A 19,307-nucleotide genomic window follows, 5' to 3' on the forward strand; every position below is an offset into this window, starting at 1 on the left:
GGGACAGATCATCCCCACTCCGGAACCCCACGAGAGGGTGGTATTCCTCCCTCATTTTTTCCGCGGGCTAGGCTTTCCCCTTCATCCATTCGTTTGCGGCATCATGTATTATTACGGGATTGATTTTCATGACCTATCCCCAAATTCCTTCCTCAACATCTCGACATTCATCGTCGTGTGCGAGGCCTTTCTCCGCGTCCCGCCGCACTTCGGCTTATGGCTGAAGGTTTTTAATGTGAAGCCCAAGGTAGTGAGCGGCGAGCATGCCGAATGCGGAGGCGCCATGGTGAGCAAGATGCCCAATGTTACATGGCCAACATGTACTTTTAATGATTCTGTCAAGGAGTGGCAGCAGCAGTGGTTTTACATCACTGAGCCGCGTGGCAAGGAATGGGCCGCCGCTCCAGAGTTCAGATCTAGTCCCCCCCTGCGGCTTACGTCCTGGCACAAGAAGGGCCTGAACTGGGCTTCGTCTGACGAGCTATCGGAGCTCCAGACACGCGTCCAAGACATGGAAGACAAGAACATCAAGCTCGTCAATGTAGTCTAGGTGATGCTGGTTCGCCGGATTCTACCATGTCAACACCGGGCTTGCAATCTATGGGAGTTCGACCCGGCCAAGCACCAGACCCTACTAGAGCTCTTTGGCTCTACGCACAAGGACATCTAGAAGGTGCTTTTTAAGTCCGGCAAACCGTGGCCGGACTCTGCCGAGGACCGCGGCTACCAACTGTCCCGCCCCGCAAGTTCGGTAAGTAACTGTATGTTGACAATTCATGTGTTTTATCTGCACATTCTTGGAAAAATACTTAACGTATTTCCCATCAATTTCCTAGGGCTGGGCGAAGAAGGCGGGGCGGATCTACTGTCCGGCCCCGCTGCCAGAAGAACCGGCCGGCCCACTTCTATGAAGATGCTGGTCCCGGTGCCTTATAAGGCACCGAAGAAGAAGGCCTAAAAGGAGGCCATGAAGACCAGGGGCGGCCTCCGTCGCCGTGGAGCCTCAGACACGAAATCCAAAGATTCCAATGCCCATTCTTCCTCCGAACAGGAGGAGGAGGAAGACGAATCCCCCGCGGGGGAAGAAAGAAAAGGATGGCCTCCACATCCTTGGAGGCCGATTCGCCTAAGAGGGAAAAAACTCCTCTTCAAGAGGAGTCCACCGCCGCCGCCGATAGCAGCCCGGAGTGGGATCCCAGGGCCGGGCCCCTGGTCAACTCGTGAGTATAAAATCCGAACACGCTCATGTGTCCATACTTGTCATGGCGTGATATTTTAATCTGAGCCATACTTGTTTCAGTCCGGCGAGGTCCCGCGCCGAACAATCCTCGTCAGAGGATTTACTGGGTTCAGATGCAATGGGGAGCGGGACACCCCCGAAGGCCCCCACCCCCAAACATATGATTGAAACCGAGGTTTCGTCCCAGAAGGACCCAGGCCACGGAGGGGGGGGGGGAGATCGCCCCGTCAGCTGGAGGAGGTGTGTCTGTTCCACCGGTGACCTCTGTCCAACCAGAGGTGCCGGATGCTTTATTGGCGGCGCTGAAGGGTGCCTCCATTGTTGATGAACACCGTACCCTTATGGATGCCATGATTGAGAAGATCCAGTCTGCTGAGAGTGGACTGAATGAATCCTGTATCAGCCTCATAAGAGGCTTTGAGGTATGTTTTATGAAGTTTGGAAGAGTGTCATGGTATAGATAGCAGCCCCTGATACAATGTTCGGTGAAAGAAAGAACCGGACAGAGGATCAATTTTTATGTTTTGCAGGAGACTCATTTTGATGACATCTATCACTCTTTTTAATAAGCAGGCGTCTATAGCGACTGCCGCCTATCATGCTGCGGAAGTATCCGGACTGAGGCATAGTCTGGAGTGGGCCGAAGGAGAACTTGGCCAAGTGAAGAAACAGCTGGAGGGTAACCAAGGTATGCAGAAACCTTGTTTATTTAGCACAAATGAATAAATGTGCATGATGAAAATATTTTTATAATGTGCTCTAGGGGCGACGGCCGAAATTGAGGCTCTGAAGAAGGCTGTGGCCGAAGCCGAGAAGAAGAGAGCCGCAGAGCAGGTTCTCCGTGAGAAGCATGAGGCCAGAGTTATTGAAGCTGAGCGCGAGCTTCAGGAGGCCGTGAAGAAATGCGAGTCCTTGGAGTAGAGCTTATCAGGGAAATAATCTGAACTCTCCCAGGCTCGCCAAGCCACCAGTGATGCCCAGGGGGAAGCCCAAGGTGCCCTGAAGGAAATCCAGGAGGCGAGGAAGATTGCGGCTGGTAAGGCTTTTTCTATACAAAGCGGGTATTTGGGAGGAGAAAATCAAGTTTGATAGCTTGAATTTTGATTTCTACAGGGGTATTCACGGAGCTGCCATGCAGCATATCTGATGCCGCCCAATTCTACCGAGCCGAAAAGAGGAGTACTGCGGATAAGCTCTTCTGGATGCAGTATCTGGCGCCGAATTATCTGGTGCCTTTCTCCGATCAACTGAAGCAGCTGGTCGAACTGCATAAGGCGGCCGAGCTAGCCATGAAGGATTTAATTATCCGGCTGTGGCCTGCTGAGCCGATTCCGAGCAGTTACTTTGGGCTTGTGAAGCGGCTTGTGAGTGCCTGCCCTCGACTCGAAGTCATCAAGCGGCCGGTCTGCATAGAGGGTGCGCGAATGGCCTTCGCCCGTGCAAAGGTGCATTGGGGGAAGATGGATGCGGAAAAGCTGATGACCGAGGGACCGCCAGAGGGGAAGGAGCACCACAAAAGCACCAAGGACATTATATTTCCATGAATACGGTCATGTTTGTCCTTTGTAATGTTTGAACAAGGTCATTTTCTATTATTTATTGCTTGTCATTTGAAAGTTTTTCCTGTGCATCCGTTCTATATACTAATCCTGAGAGTCGGCCAGTCGTCGGCTTCCGCCCCCATGTAGTAAGTACGGGGGTGTTCGGGATAAACCTGAGCACTCTTTACCCCAGTTTTGGGTCCCTAAAGGAGGTGTTCAGCACAGCGAACCAGGCAATCCGACTATAAGGCTTTATCGCTCTCACTTAGCCATAGGAGTTTTTACAAGGAAGGTAGGCGCAGCCCCTGGTGTTCGGAAGACCGCACGAGGGGCTCTATAAGCGCCTGATCGGAAGAGGCTGATCCATCGCACGCTGCATTGGTTATGGCATTATGCGGAAGAAACCCTTAAAGATTTTAGAACCTCTCGAACAGCTGACCAGCTCTCGCTACATCATGACAGTCAGTTTTCGGCTTTCTCTACTGAGGTGCTCGTCCGGAAGAACCGGGACACAATCGCAGTAGTTCTCCCAGTGCTACCTTAGCCGATATAGCTGAACATAAGGTACCAAAACATAGGAGCCGGGCAAACCCAACTATTGACCCAAGACATGATTCGGAGCTGATGCATATAATGCTATAAGTTCGGGGTGCCGAACTGCCGTGAAGGTGTTCGGACTTTTTTGCCGTAGTATGGGCATGATGAAGCCCCTGGCATATTAAGGCATATCGCGATAAGTAGCCGCCTTTAAACAAAAGAGTTTTAAATAAGAAATAGCAGCAGATGAGCCTCACATAAATTCACATGTTGTATTTGAATGATACGTCAATGCGTATGAGTACAGATGATGTGATAAAAAGAAGTATGTTTGCGGAACCTGCTGTTACCAGGCGTGAAGAGGTTGTGTTCGGATCCGAGGTGTAGTCGGATGATCGTAGAGGGGAATATCTAGAGATTCCCCTATGCGCTCGAACTGTTTCCACGCCATCCATCCTGGCCTACGTAAAGGTAAACCTGCAAAGAAAATGCAAGAAATGGTTTTGCGCCACAGGGCGGTTGAGCCGTGGTATGTGGCTTGTATTATCTTTTCCCGGAGTGTTTTTAATTAAGCTCCGGGCGAGCCGGGCTATCTTGCCGTGCAGTAGTTCGGACTCCTTTGGCGGTGTCCGGGAGCTTGGACGTCGACTCGAGGTTCGACTGGAAGGTGCCATCCGTTGCTCTTGCTATTAAAGTGGTGGTAGACTCTTCGGCAGTGAGGGGTAGTTCGGACCTGCCATTGACCGTGATGACGCCGTGCGGACCGGCATCTTTAATTTACGATAGGCATAATGTGGCGCCGCGTTGAACCAAGCGAACGCGGTTCGTCCGAGCAGTGCCTGATGGTCACTGCGAAAGGGGACAATGTCGAAGACTAAATCTTTGGTACGGTGATTGTCCGAAGATCCGAAGACCACTTCCAGTGTGACTGAGCCCGTGCAACATGCCTCTACACTTGGTATGACACCTTTGAAGGTGTTTTTTGTGGGCTTGATCCTTGAGGGGTTGATGCCCATTTTGCGCACTGTATCCTAGTATAGCAGGTTCAGGCTGCTGCCTCCGTCCATAAGGACTCGTGTGAGATGGAATCCGTCAATGATGGGGTCGAGGACCAGTGTGGACGAGCCGCCATGACGGGTACTGGTAGGATGATCCCTGTGATCGAAAGTGATCGGGCCAGAGGACCATGGGTTAAATTTTGGGTCGACTGGCTCCATTGTATAGTCTTCCCTTAGTGCATGTTTCCACTTGGGAATGTGGCTTGCGTATATCATATTCACCGTTTTCACCTGGGGAGGGAATTTCTTCTGTCCTCCTATGTTCGGTGGTCTGGGCTCCTCGTCGTCATCATCGCTTTGAGACCCCTTCCCCTTGTTTTCGGCATCTGACCTGCCGGCTTGTCTGAAGACCCAACATTCTCTGTTGGTGTGGTTAGCTGGTGTTCCTGGGGTGCCATGAATTTGGCATGGACGGTCGAGTATGCGGTCCAAACTGGACGGGCCTGAATTGTTTTTGTTGAATGGCTTTTTCCGCTGACAGGACTTGGAGCCATTGAATCCGGCACTGACTGACGTGTCTTCAGCACTATCACCATTTTTGCAGCACTTGTGTTTGTTGCGCCATGGTTTGTCGTTGCTATCCTTGGCTTTCAATGTGCCAGGATTGCTTGCTGTGTTGCTGCTACGAGCCAACCAGCTATCCTCGCCCGCGCAAAAGCGGGTCATGAGTGTTGTGAGGGCTGCATGGACTTTGGCTTTTCTTGGCCGAGATGTCGGGCAAGCCACTCGTGACGGATGTTATGCTTAAAGGCCGCTAGGGCTTCTGCATCCGGACAGTCGACAATTTGGTTCTTTTTGGTTAGGAACCGGGTCCAAAATTTCCTGGCTGACTCTCCGGGCTGCTGGGTTATGTGACTTAAATCATCTGCATCTGGTGGTCGCACATAAGTGCCCTGGAAGTTGTCAAGGAATGCGTCTGCCAGGTTCTCCCAACTCCAGATGGAGTTTGCCGGCAAGCTATTCAGCCAATGCCGGGCCGGTCCCTTGAGTTTTAGTGGGAGGTACTTGATAGCATGTAGATCATCTCCGCGGGCCATGTGAATATGCAGGAAAAAATCTTCTATCCATACCGCGTGGTCTGTGGTACCATCATATGGTTCAATATTCACGGGTTTAAACCCTTCTGGGAATTCATGATCCATTACTTCATCAGTGAAGCATAGGGGATGTGCGGCGCCTCTGTGCCGGGCTTCATTGTATTCGGCCCAGCCGGATTTTTGTTTATTGTATCCGGCGTGACGGTCATCGTCACGTCTTGTGGCGTGCCCCCGTGATCCGTAGATCGATCTTGACCATCCTGCTTTGTTTTCCAATACTTCTCGCAGGTCCTTCGTGTAGCCCCGGGCCTTAGTATTATCGTTTGATTGGCGACGGGGTGCGGTCTGGACTTCGGGCTGGTACACCGCTTTGTCGCGGCCACGGGGTGGCCGGTCAGTCGCATCATGCGCTGGTAGCGTGGGCTTTAAAGCTTCCTCCTTGAGTTGAGGTAGCAACCTACGCTTTGGGTAATTTTTGCTAGGGCGCTCGAGTCCGTATTCCTCGGCAGCCAGGACCTCGGTCCATCTATCGGTTAGCAGACCTTGATCAGCTTGAAGCTGTTGCTGCTTTTTCTTCAGGCTTTTTGCAGTGGCTATAAGCGGGCGCTTGAAGCGCTCCTGCTCGACGGGATCCTCAGGCATGATGAATTCTTCGTCGCTAAGGCCTACTTGGTCTTCGGAGAGAGGCATGTAATTATCGTCCTCTGATTCTCCATCTGTCGCCTGTTCCTTAGGGCTAGCTTGCCCATCTTCTTGCTCGGCCTGCTCGAAGCCTGGCTGGGCAGGATTGTTTTCGTCTTGGGCACCATCCGGATTGTTAGCTCTTGTGCCGGTATCGCTATTTTTGCTATGGCGGTGCCTGGAGCGGCGCCTATGACGCCGGTGCCTAGATTGCTTCTCCAAGGGGTTATCTTCCGTTGCCTCATCGCCATTGCTTTCTTTGGGAGTTGAAGTCAAGCATGTCGGTTAAGTCATCGACGGTGGCTATTAAGTGGGTGGTGTGTGGGGAACGAATTTCTTCGTCGTTCGCTTCCCACTCGAGCCGGACATAGTTCGGCCAAGAATCTCCCGACAAGGAAAGAGACCTTAATGAACTTAGCACATCACCCAAGGGCGAGTGCTGAAAAATATCCGCGGCAGTGAACTTCGTGACCGGTGCCCAATCAGATTCGATAGGCACGGATGCACACGGTTCAGATCCTGTAGCCGGAAACGAGTCCGAGGGTCCGATGGCACCATCCTCGCAAGAGGTGGGACCAGTGTTCGGCTCCAACGCCAATGAGTGTGCGGCCTCCGTGTCGGGTGTCGGTGTCAAAACCGGCGGATCTCGGGTAGGGGGTCCCGATCTGTGCGTCTAAGGCTAATGGTAACAGGAGGCGCGGGACACGATGTTTTACCCAGGTTCGGGCCCTCTCGATGGAGGTAAAACCCTACTTCCTGCTTGATTGATCTTGATGATATGAGTATTACAAGAGTTGATCTACCACGAGATCGTAGAGGCTAAACCCTAGGAGCTAGGCTATGATGATTATGATTGTCCCTATACAGACCAAACCCTCCGGTTTATATAGACACCGGAGGGGGCTAGGGTTTACACAGAGTCGGTTACGAAGAAGGAGATCTAATATCCGGACCGCCAAGCTTGTCTTCCACGCAAAGGAGAGTCCCATCCGGACACGGGACCAAGTCTTGAGTCTTGTATCTTCGCAGTCCATCAGTCCGGCCAAAGTGTATAGTCCGGCTGTCCGGATACCCCCTAATCCAGGACTCCCTCAGTAGCCCCTGAACCAGGCTTCAATGACGATGAGTCCGGCGCGCAGTTTGTCTTCGGCATTGCAAGGCGGGTTCCATCTCCGAATACTCCAAAGTAGATTAAGGATCATGTCCGGCTCTGCGAGATAATTTCCGCACACCACCGTAGAGAGCCTAACACTTCACAAATCTGATCTGCTGACAACAATTTTTTTTAACGGCGTGCCCTGTGGCCTGGCCCAGCACGGACCGGTTTTTCATTGGCACGCCTCGCCAGAACGGAGATCGTGTTCCTCTTATCGCGGGATCTTTCATCAATACGGGGGCGTGCATCCCCACGACGCCTGTTGGTATGACTCTGTGTTTTTAGGTAAGCCCCGTGCGGTTACGCTGAGGACGCTTGATATTCACCCTCTTTATAAAGGGGCCGAGGCCTATCCCTCTTTTCTACCACGCTTGCGCCTTTTCGCATCTCGAGTTCTAACACCCGAAGCCCAAGCTTAAGCACTTCAGATCTTCAATCATGTCTGGATCCAACCTTCACGGCCGGTGGATGGCCTCCTCGGTCACAGAGGAGGACATCGCGAAGCTTAGGGAGGTCAGATATCTGACCGCCGACATCGAGCACAGGCTTCCTGCTCCAGGGCAGGTCATCCCTACTCCCGAGCCCAACGAGAGCGTCGTATTTGTTTCTCACTTCCTCCGCGGCTTAGGCTTCCCCCTTGATCCCTTTGTGAGAGGGCTCATGTTCCATTACGGGCTGGATTTTCATGATCTAGCTCTGGACGCCATCCTTCACATCTCGTCATTCATCGTTGTGTGCGAAGCTTTTCTCCACGTCACCCCGCACTTCGGCTTATGGCTCAAGACCTTCAATGTGAAGCCGAAGATGATTGAGGGGCGACACGCGGAGTGCGGAGGTGCTGTAATAAGCAGGAATGCCGACGCCCCCTGGCCAGAGGGCTCCTTCCCAGAGGTGTCCGATCTATGGCAGCGGAGGTGGTTTTACGTCACGGCTCCCAGGGGCACAAAGTGGGTGGCCACCCCCGACTTCCGTTCGGGCCCTCCGCCTCAACTGGCGTCATGGGCCAATGTAGGACGGGATTGGGGGCCTGTTAATGATGTACCAACATTGCAGAGCCGCATCCGGGAGCTTTCTTGAGAGGGACATTAGCCTTGTCAGCATAACTCAGGTGATGCTAGTCCGACGGATGTTGCCGTGCAAACGCCAGCCTCTCCGGATGTGGGAGTTCAATCCGGAAGGTCCGCGGACTATTCTGCACTTCTTCGGCTTGACGCTCGAAGGGATGTGTAAGTTATTCTTCGGACCACAAGTAAAATGTCCGGACACCACCGAGGATGCGGGCCTGATCTGCAACCGCCCGGATACCCAGGTAAGTAACCCAGAAACCGAACACTTCATTTATATTTATCATAACACTATTCTGAAAAATCCTCCGTGGCCAGGAATGGCTCAGCAAGGCGGAGAGAATCAGGTGTCCGGCGCCACTTCCCGAAGGCTTGCCTAGTCCCGCCATAGCCAAGATGCTTGGTCGTGTGCTAAGTAAAGTGCCCTCGGGGAAAGGCGAAGGGAAGAACAGAGAAGCAGAACTTCACACATTGCACATCCAAACCGGGGGAATTGCTACCTCCCCAAAGGAGGATAGTCGGGGAGGGGAATCTAAGGTCTCCTCCCCTCGCGGGAAAAAGAGGGCCGCCTCTGAAGACTTGGAGACGGAGGTGCCCAGAGAAGGGAAGAAAACTTCACCAGGGGGCCCTGCCCCGAAGGGCGTCCTCACCGCGCCATGCCCGCAAACGGGCCAGCCCTCAGCCGAGCTGTAAGTTAATCGTAAATACAAAACTAGTGCTTCCTCCTCCGAGAACAGTAACCAGGATCCGTTCTTTGCAGTCCGGCTAGCAGCTCTTCTCGACAGAGTTCGTCTTCAGGGGATCTCCTTCCGGATATGATGGAGAGTGAAACCCCACCGACCTCTCCGCCTCATGGGGCGGGCGACCCCGAGGTGTCGTCACGGAGGAGTCCAGATTTGCCGAGGCCAGAAGCTAGTACTTCGGCCGCCCTGAGCTCGGAGCGTTCGGCTCCCACGGGGGGCGATAAGAAAGGTCCGACACAGTTCGGCGATCGGCCGGATATGCTGACGGGCCTTCTGGAGCGAGCTGCTCTCTCGGAGGATCACCGTTCATTGATGAGCACGGTGCTTGAGAAGATTTCATCCGCCACAAGCGGGTTGAATGAAGCTTTTACAAGCCTGCTCAGAGGCTTTGAGGTATGTACGAAATATATAATTCTTGATTGTGGCGCACGCGCTAGGTGTGCTCCATATGGATAGTAGCCCCTGAGACTCTGGTTGCCAGCCCAAGGCGGCAAACGGAGGATCACATCGTTGAGTAATGATCGTACTGTGTTTATGCACAGGTGGCGAAGGGTCCCGCAGCCGACCGGTCCGTTGAAGTCGTCGAACTAAGGCGACAGATTGGAGTTATTGATGCCGATATCACACTTGTGAACAAGCGGCTTAACGAGTCACAAGGTATGTGCTCTGCTTTCCTTATTTGTTATGGGAAAAACTAAGAGGAGCATTATGTTAATGTTATATGCTTGGACTGTAGACGGAGCTGCTGCCGTGGAAGCCCTGAGGGTAGAACTTTCCCTGACCAAGGAACAAGCCCGGGCTAGCAATGCGGCTGCCCTAAAGGTGGCTGAAGAGTTGAGAGCCGAACAGGCTGCTCGTCGCCGAAGCGAAGACAAAATAGCCGAGATGGCTGTGGAGCTAAAAAATGCCGCCGACCAGTATGAGCTCCTTGAAAAAGAGAATAAGGCTGATTCGGCTGACCTGAAGAAGGCCCTTGATGCAGCCAAGGAGACGCGTTCCGAAATTAGGGATGCGCGGGAGGAGCTTTGACAGGCCGGAGAAATCGCGGCTGGAAACCCCTATTTGTTGTGGATGAAGTTCTTAGATCCGAAGTATGCTCCTCTAGATCGACGCTGGAGCCCTTCAGACGCGTATGCGGATCTGGCGAAGAGTACGGCTGATGCGGCCAAGTTTTTCGAGGATCGAAAAGATAATGAAGTGGAAAAGCTATTCTGGTCGCAATTCAGTGCTCCAACGCACCCGTTGCCATTGAGCAAGAGGATGGCTGCTATGGCCGAGCTCCATGGGTTGTCCGGTCTTGGAATGAGGTCTGTAATAGACCATCTATGGCCGAAGGGGCCGAAGCCGGATAGTTATTTTGGTTTAGTGCAACAGTTCCTTGGTGCCGTGTCACGAATCGATGCCATGAAAAGGTCAGCGTGCATAGAGGGTGCACGGATGGCTCTTGCCCGTGTTAAGGCATGTTGGACAGATATGGAGGCCATCGTCATAGCAACCCAGAATCCGGCGGGAAGCCAGGATCCGGCCGAGCACATCTTGGAGCAGGTAGCAGAAGGTGCTCGTTTAATAGAGGCTCAGTGCTCGAAGAATGTCATGTTCGAGTGACAAATCGTTTTATTGTAAAAACAATTTTAATTATGAGGCTATGTTTATACTTTTTGCCCGAAAGTGCTATTGTGCCTCCTGTGCGGCCGTTTTATGTATATATGTAATCTGAAAGTTAGCAGTCGTTGGCTTCAGCCCCCACGCATACGATGCGGGGGTGTTCGCGAAAATGTGCGTAATCACACTTGATCCAACGTCTTGGTCCATTAAGGAGGTGACCGCACGGCGAACTAGGCAACCGAACTATATAGCTTTAACACTTTCACTTAGCCATAGGAGTTTGACGGTGGGGCTACTATGTAGCCCCTTGTACCTTTGCATGCATCCGAATACGGGCGCATCTGTACATGACCGGGAAACGGTCCTTCATTAATGCGGAGGAATCCTAAAGATTTCGATAAGTCTTCGAGTGGTTGAACAGTCTCTCGCTATATCATGACAGTCAGTTTTCGGCTTTCTCTACTGTGGTGCTCATCCGGAATAACCAGGGCACAATCGCAGTAGTTCTCCTTTGGCCGCCTTAGCCGATAAGAACGGAACGTAAGGCGGCAAACCTAGGAGCCGGGCAAACCCAACATTTGTCCAAAGACATGATTCGGAGCTGATGCATATAAGGCCAAACTCGCAACGCCGAACACTCCCGAAGGTATTCGGACTTTATAACATATACTGGGCTGAGTAACGCCCTTTATTATGAACCCTGTATTTCCAGGTACGTGCATTAGTCTGTCGTGGCGAAATGCCAATAACGGCAGTATCCTCTGTGGGTGTAGTACCCATGGGATGTGTAAGCAACAAGAGACAATAAAGAAGGTTTACACAGGGGCTTAATCTAAAGGGAAACCTTTGAGCGGGGCCTTGCTGCACGTCTGCGCCTATGTCTCTGTTGTGCCGTGTCCGGGGAGGGTGTCGCACGAATGGTGTCTGTAAAAAGGAAAACTCATGTAGAAGTGTATGACGTAAGCGTGCGAAGAGTTGGCTATCACCAATGTATAGTGAAAGTGTAAGGTGTTGGCCTGTTAATGAGGTCAAGCCAAGAGTTGGGCTTTATTAAATATCTGTAGCCCCTAGTGTCCTCTATGGGATTACATGTGTGGCGCCCAGATCAGGTTTATCTGGGCTGCCGGACTCGTCTAACCGTGTCCATGGTCTTAACGACCAATCATGCGTTTTGGTATTAGAGGTCGCTTAGAGTCCGGCTGCTAGAGCCGTCTCATACTCTTCCGCGCGTAAGGAACGCTCTGTATTTTCGTTGACGGTGATGACGCCACGTGGACCGGGCATCTTGAGTTTAAGGTAGGCGTAGTGCGGTACTGCGTTGAAGCGGGCGAAGGCCGTTCTCCTGAGCAATGCATGATAACCACATTGGAGGGGGGCGATGGTGAAGAGTAGTTCTTCGCTTCTGAAGTTGCCTGGGGAACCGAATGTCACCTCCAGCACGAGGGAGCCCCTGCAGCGGGCTTCAACGCCTGGTATCACCCCTTCAAAGGTGGTGTTACTTTGGCTGATTCTGGATGGGTCTATCCCCATCCGGCGGACAGTGTCCTGGTATATTAGATTAAGACTACTGCTGCCGTCCATGAGGACGCGAGTGAGATGGTATCCGTCGATTATTGGGTCGAGCACCAAGGTAGCTGATCCTCCGTGCCGCATACTAGTCGGGTAGTCCCTGTGATCGAAGGTGATCGGGCAGGCCGACCAGTGGTTACGTTTGGGGGCGACGGGCTCTATGGCGTATGCGTCTCTGAGCGCGCGTTCGCGCCTTCTCGTGGGTATGTGAGTCGCGTGGATCATGTTTTACTGTTTTTACCTCTGGTGGGAATTTTTTTTGTCCCCCAGTGTTCGGCTGGCGAGGCTCATCCTCGTCTTCACTTGGTGTTTCCCTTCCCTTGTGTTCGGCATTTAATTTCCCGGCCTGCTTAAAGACCCAGCATTCTCTGTGAGTGTGGTTCACAGGTTTTTCGGGGGTGCCATGAATTTGGCACAGTCTGTCCAGGACTTTGTTCAGTCCGGACGGTCCCTCTTTGCTGCCTTTAAATGGCTTCTTTTGTTGACCAGGTCGAGAGCCCCTGAATCCGGCGTTGACCGTTGTGTTGTCCGGACTTTCTTCCTTGTTTCGACGTTTGTTTTTATTGCGCCGTGGCTTCCCGTTGCCATCCCTAATTTCGGATGTACTTGGGTTGCTGGTGCCTCTACGGGCCAACCAGCTATCTTCACCCGCGCAAAAGCGGGTCATAAGGCTTGTTAAGGCTGCCATTGTCCTCGGCTTTTCTTGGCCGAGGTGTCTGGCAAGCCACTCGTCCCGGATACTGTGCTTGAAGGCTGCTAAGGCTTCGGTATTCGGACAATCGACAATTTGATTCTTCTTAGCGAGGAATCTGTTCCATAGCTTGCGGGCGGACTCTCCGGGTTGTTGAATTGTGTGACTTAAATCGTCCGCGTCCGGAGGTCGGACATAGGTCCCTTGAAAATTGGCCCTGAAAGCATCCTCGAGTTCCTCCCAACTTCCGATTGAATTTTCGGGGAGGCTTTTCAACCAGTGCCGAGCTGGTCCCTTCAACTTGAGGCGAAGGTATTTGATGGCATGGAGGTCGTCCCCACGAGCCATGTGGATATGCAGGATAAAATCCTCAATCCAGACCCCGGGGTCTGTCGTTCCGTCATAGGCCTCTATGTTCACAGGTTTAAAACCTTGTGGAAATTCGTGGTCCAGTACCTCTTCGGTGAAGCACAGAGGGTGAGCAGCTCCTCTGTATCTGGAAGTGTTGTGGCGTGCCGTCGGTTGTTGTTGTGTCCGGTGCTGATTCCGAACTGGTACTCGATCAGTCTGACTGTTTTTGTGACCATAGTCCTGCGCCGGGGCGTGTCCTCTAGATCCGTAGATGGACCTAGTCACGCCGGCCTTTTTATCCAGGAGCCCACGTAAATCGCGTGCGGTGTCAGTAGCTGCTCTATTATGGTTATGAGGTGGTTGGTCTGGCCTACTGGCCGTATTGTTCTTCGGTGGAACGGCATCGTCATCGAATTCTGGCAGCAGCTTGCGCTTTGGGTAGCTCTTTGTGTGGCGATCGTTGCCGTATTTTTCTTCAGTGTCTAGCACTTTATTCCATCTGCGATTGAGCGTTTCCTGTGCGGCTTTAAGCCTTTGCTTCTGCTTCTTTAGACTTCTCGCAGTGGCCATAAGCCTTCTGTGGAGGTTATCTGGTTCCGCACGTGTTTCCGGGATGATGAATGCGTCGTCGTCGTCCGGACTGTGCTCCTGTCCCGGCGCGGTTTGATGAGTTCGTCCCTCGGGATCACTGTGATCAGGCGTCTGCTCCAGGCTCTGTTCGGCGTGACCTGGATCATCCTGCTCCATCGCTGGGTCCATATGGTCGTTGTTGCCTTCGGAGTTGACTGGGGTGTTGATCTTTCTAGCGCTGTTATCGCTATGTTTACTGTGGCTGGACTTAGAGCGGCGTCTGCGTCGTCGTTTTGGCTTTTGTCCGGGGGTTTTATCCTCCGTTTTGTCACCATCGTCCTCCTTAGGAGTATCCACCATGTATATATCATATGATGAGGTGGCAGTCCAGCGCCCCGTCGGTGGTGGTTCCGAATCGTCTCCTGCGCCGACGTCCATACCTTCGGTGTCATCAGAGTCGAAGTCAAGCATGTCTGTTACGTCGTCGACAGTGGCTATGAAGTGGGTGGTGGGTGGGCAACAAATTTCTTCGTCGCCTTCTTCCCCCTTGAGCCGGACATAGTTCGGCCAAGAGTCTCCTGACAAAGAGAGAGACTTTAATGAGTTCAGCATGTCGCCAAAGGGCGAGTGCTGGAAGATATCCGCAGCGGCAAATTCCATTACCGGAGCCCAGCCAGAACCGGCGGGCTCGGGGGCGCGCGGTCTGGGACCTACAACTGGACACAAGTCCGGGGGTCCGGAGACACAGGCTTCCTTGGGGATGAAGTCTGTGTTCGGCTCTACCGCCGATGAGTGTGCGGCCTCCGGGGCGGGGTCCATCCGCCCGTCCTCGGACGACGCAATCTGCCCTGGTTTTAGGTCCGGGGCTCCTGCAGGTGCGATCTCCCGAGTATTGTCCGATAGCAGGTCTAAGCCGTGCTCATCGTGACTGTTCGACGCTCCTGACATAGGCCCGAATCCGTCGAAGATCAAATCTCCGCGGATATCGTCCGTGTAGTTCAAGTTTCCGAACCTGACCTGATGGCCAGGGGCGCAGCTATCGATCTGCTCCAGATGGCCGAGAGAATTGGCCCGCAGTGCGAAGCCGCCGAACACGAAGATCTGTCCGGGGAGAAAGGTCTCACCCTGGACCGCATTGTTGTTGATGATTGAAGGAGCCATCGAGCCTTGCAGCGACGACACAGAGGAACTCTCAATGAAAGCACCAGCGTCGGTGTCAAAACCGGCGGATCTCGGGTAGGGGGTCCCGATCTGTGCGTCTAAGGCTAATGGTAACAGGAGGCGAGGGACACGATGTTTTACCCAGGTTCGGGCCCTCTCGATGGAGGTAAAACCCTACTTCCTGCTTGATTGATCTTGATGATATGAGTATTACAAGAGTTGATCTACCACGAGATCGTAGAGGCTAAACCCTAGGAGCTAGCCTATGATGATTATGATTATCCCTATACAGACCAAATCCTCCGGTTTATATAGACACCGGAGGGGGCTAGGGTTTACACAGAGTCGGTTACAAAGAAGGAGATCTAATATCCGGATCACCAAGCTTGTCTTCCACGCAAAGGAGAGTCCCATCCGGACACGGGACCAAGTCTTGAGTCTTGTATCTTCGCGGTCCATCAGTCCGGCCAAAGTTTATAGTCCGGCTGTCCGGATACCCCTTAATACAGGACTCCCTTAGCGGGGTCCATCCACCCGTCCTCGGAAGGCACGATCTGCTCCGGATTGATTCCTGGCACCGCTGCAGGCGCGATCTCCCGAACACTGTCCGATGGCAGATCTAAGTCATGCTCGTCATGACCGTTTGGCACACCTTACATGGGCTCGAATCCGTCGAAGATCAAGTCTCCACGGATGTCGGTAGTATAGTTCAAGCTTCCAAACCTGACCTGATGGCCAGGGGCGTAGCTGTCGTTCTGCTCCAGGTGGCCAAGCGAGTTGGCCCGCAGTACGAAGCCGCCGAATATGAAGATCTGTCCGGGAAGGCAAACTTCTCCCTGGACCGCGTGGCTGAAGATGATTGAAGGAGCCATCAAGCCTTATCGCGACGGCACAGTGGAACTCTCAATGAAAGCACCAATGTCGGTGTCAAAACCGGCGGATCTCGGGTAGGGGGTCCCGAACTGTGCGTCTAAGGCTAATGGTAACAGGAGACAGGGGACACGATGTTTACCCAGGTTCGGGCCCTCTCGATGGAGGTAATACCCTACTTCCTGCTTGATTGATCTTGATGATATGAGTATTACAAGAGTTGATCTACCACGAGATCGTAGAGGCTAAACCCTAGAAGCTAGCCTATGATTATGATTGTTATTGTCCTACGGACTAAACCCTCCGGTTTATATAGACACCGGAGGGGGCTAGGGTTACACAGAGTCAGTTACAGAGAAGGAAATCTACATATCCGAATTGCCAAGCTTGCCTTCCACGCAAAGGAGAGTCCCATCCGAACACGGGACGAAGTCTTCAATCTTGTATCTTCATAGTCCAACAATCCGGCCAAAGTATATAGTCCGGCTGTCCGAGGACCCCTCAATCCAGGACTCCCTCAGCGACCAAATCCCGCGGCGGAGGCACGCCGGGATGCTGCGAGGAGGACGGCCGAGGGAACCAGGCTATAGGCATGGCTCTACCACATCCAGGGATGTGGTCGTCGGACCATATGGTCGCCGGAGCAAACGGCGGCGGCCATTCCCGCGGGGGCTCCGGGCAACGTAAGTGGGGCAGCAACCATGCGAGGGGTAGAGAGAGGGGAACTGTTTGTGTGACAATAGGGAGCACACTTGGAGCACGACGTCGACGCCGCTGGGGCTCAGGGGTGACCGAAGCGATGACTTCAACGATGGCGGCCATGGAAGAGCTCGGAGCTCATGGGGAAGACGACCCGAGGTCATGGAGCTTGCTATGGAGGACTCCCAAGTCTTCTGTGGTGCATAAGGATGCCATAGGAGCCGCCGGGATCGGCCAACATGCTTCAACGGAGTCGAATCGAAGGCGGCGGTCCGAGCTCAGAGGCGGGGAAGATGCATTGTGGCGCTCTGTGCTGGACATCTCTCGTCAAAATCGTTAGCTGGTTGGACAAGGTCATGGCATATGATCTTCCTGGCGAGGTAGCGGCGCTTCAAGTTGCCGTTGGCCACGTCCTTGACTGACGCCGGCGACGGGGCACTCGCTGGCGTGCTTGCGTGAGAGGGCGGGAGAGGAACGAGGGCGGGCGGCGGAGAGAGCATGAGGTACAGAGGACTACGACGTCAGGGGAGGCCAGTGACAGAGGCGGTGTCCGTTCAGTACTCTCGCCGGAGTTGAGAGGTAGTGGCCGTCGACCCGTCGTTCGGCAGGGGGAGGAGAGAGAGGTGAGAGAGATAGTGTTTCCTTTTTATTTTTCTATGAATGAGGGGGCCCACATGTAAGTGTGTGTGAGAGAGAGGGGTGAGAGAAAGTGTTTTTCATTTTATTTTTCTGAGAGTGGGACCCACCAGTAAGTGGCACATGGGACACAGGGGCAAAAATGTCAAAGAAACGACCAGATAGCGGTCAAAGCCCTTTGACCGGACGGAAACGGCACAGAAGGGCATTTCTATAATGGCACCTAACGGCAGAGGGGCAAATTTGAGCAGACTTCGAAATTAGGGGAAAATCTGAGTAGTGGGTTTGAGTTAGGGACATAGATGTAAAAGACCCATTTTTCATTTTCGGTATTAATAATTTCTGATGTTTTTTTTCAATTCCAGGCCAAGGTGAAAATTGCCAAAGTTATTAATGAGATGTACACATAACTTTTCTCACTATTTCAACCAGTTCTCGAGCAGAAATTGGAGAAGCTCCTCTCTCTTGGTAGGGATCTTAGTGCAAAAGAAATCAAGACCTGCGACCGGGGCGTTTATTGTAACTTGCAATAGGACAACTCGAATGAAAAAGAAACTTTTTCATCACTCCCCTCAACATATTCTACGCTTCCAAGTTCTAGCAAAACTAGCAGTCAAAGTTCTTCCAGCAGTGGCTCGACCACTGTCCTTCACGCCACATCATACTCCCTAAAAGATTCAAAGGGTTGCTGCGATACCCCTAACCCAGACTCACAGAATCCGTACGACAAGGAGCAGTCCCAAATTTATCTATCTTCACTCCTAAAATCATCAACTCAGATTAAGTTGCTACTGGAGGTGAACGAGATCGACCACAACAAAGAGGACATTGATGAACAAGCCAAGATTCATCTGGATAAAGTGCATAACCATCTGCACAACTGCCTTGATGGCTTGCCGGTTCTTGAGCCCTTCGTGCCAACATCTAATATGTTGGAGAGCGGGGCAATTATACTAACAGGTGAAAATTTGACTTAGTGTTCTGTACCGACTGAAGCCCAAAATTCTGCTGGAGGATCTGCAGACCACAACTATCTGACAAACCCACTGGAGAAGCTCTTGGAGGAAACAGCAAAACCTACTGCAACTGAAACATCAACCTCACACTCTACGGTTGACAAACAATTACTGACTGATCCAATCTCAAACGATACACTTGAAGCACCTGTTTATCTGATTGGGAAAATGTCAGCAACTACTGCACGGTCCAGTGGTTCTGATAGCGCTCAAAACAACTCTTCAACCAACAAAAAGAGCCTTACTGTATCCCAACCTGCACAAAAGTTACACATTGTTACCGAACAACGTTCTTCTTCGCTGCTGGAAGCTGAGGTCCATGTTGTTTCAACTTTGAGAGATGAGAAGAACATTGATGAAACCGAACGCTCCAAAGCCAGTTCCTCCCTTGCTCCTACAGTAGGAATCCCCAGTGATTCTGGCAGCGGTTCTGGCACGGTACCGGACATAGGAAAAGAAATTCCATCCACTAGTCATGCTCCATTCATTGCTGCCGCATCTATCGATGCGGAAGACAATATCATTGCAGAAGAACATGAACAATGTACCAAGCAAGCACATATTGATCCCATAGACCGCGTACCTGTTACCACAAGCGCACATTCTCCAGAATCGAAAGCACAAATGAAAGCTCACAAGAGATCCCTACAACAGTCAGAAGATCCAGGAAACGGGAGTACGGCGCCTCCTAAGAAAAGAGTTAGGATACTAGAGCCTCCACATAATTCAACAGAAACTGCAACCAATAAGTCTCTACATGCTGACAACCGTAGAGGCCTCCTTGATTGTGGATTCATTGATGATGATAAAATATGGTGCGATCCATCTATCTATGAACAATTTGACAGATTCATTGAAGAAAAGAAGAAGCAACCCTTTCAAAACCAAGTAGCATCCCAACAATGCCAACCTGATATTGTCTCGCACTTGGCCAAGAATTCAAGCTCGTCGGCAAGATCTTCCCTTTCTAACTATCCAGAGCCACCTATGCCCAGCAGATCAGGCTCAATGTCAAGCGGTAGCCACCTCTCACAGGCTTTTGATACGTCATACTCTATATGTTTAACTCAAACTGTTTGTCC

The sequence above is a fragment of the Aegilops tauschii genome, chromosome 2, assembly GCF_002575655.3.
Source record: "Aegilops tauschii subsp. strangulata cultivar AL8/78 chromosome 2, Aet v6.0, whole genome shotgun sequence".
NCBI classification, from domain to species: Eukaryota; Viridiplantae; Streptophyta; class Magnoliopsida; order Poales; family Poaceae; genus Aegilops; species Aegilops tauschii.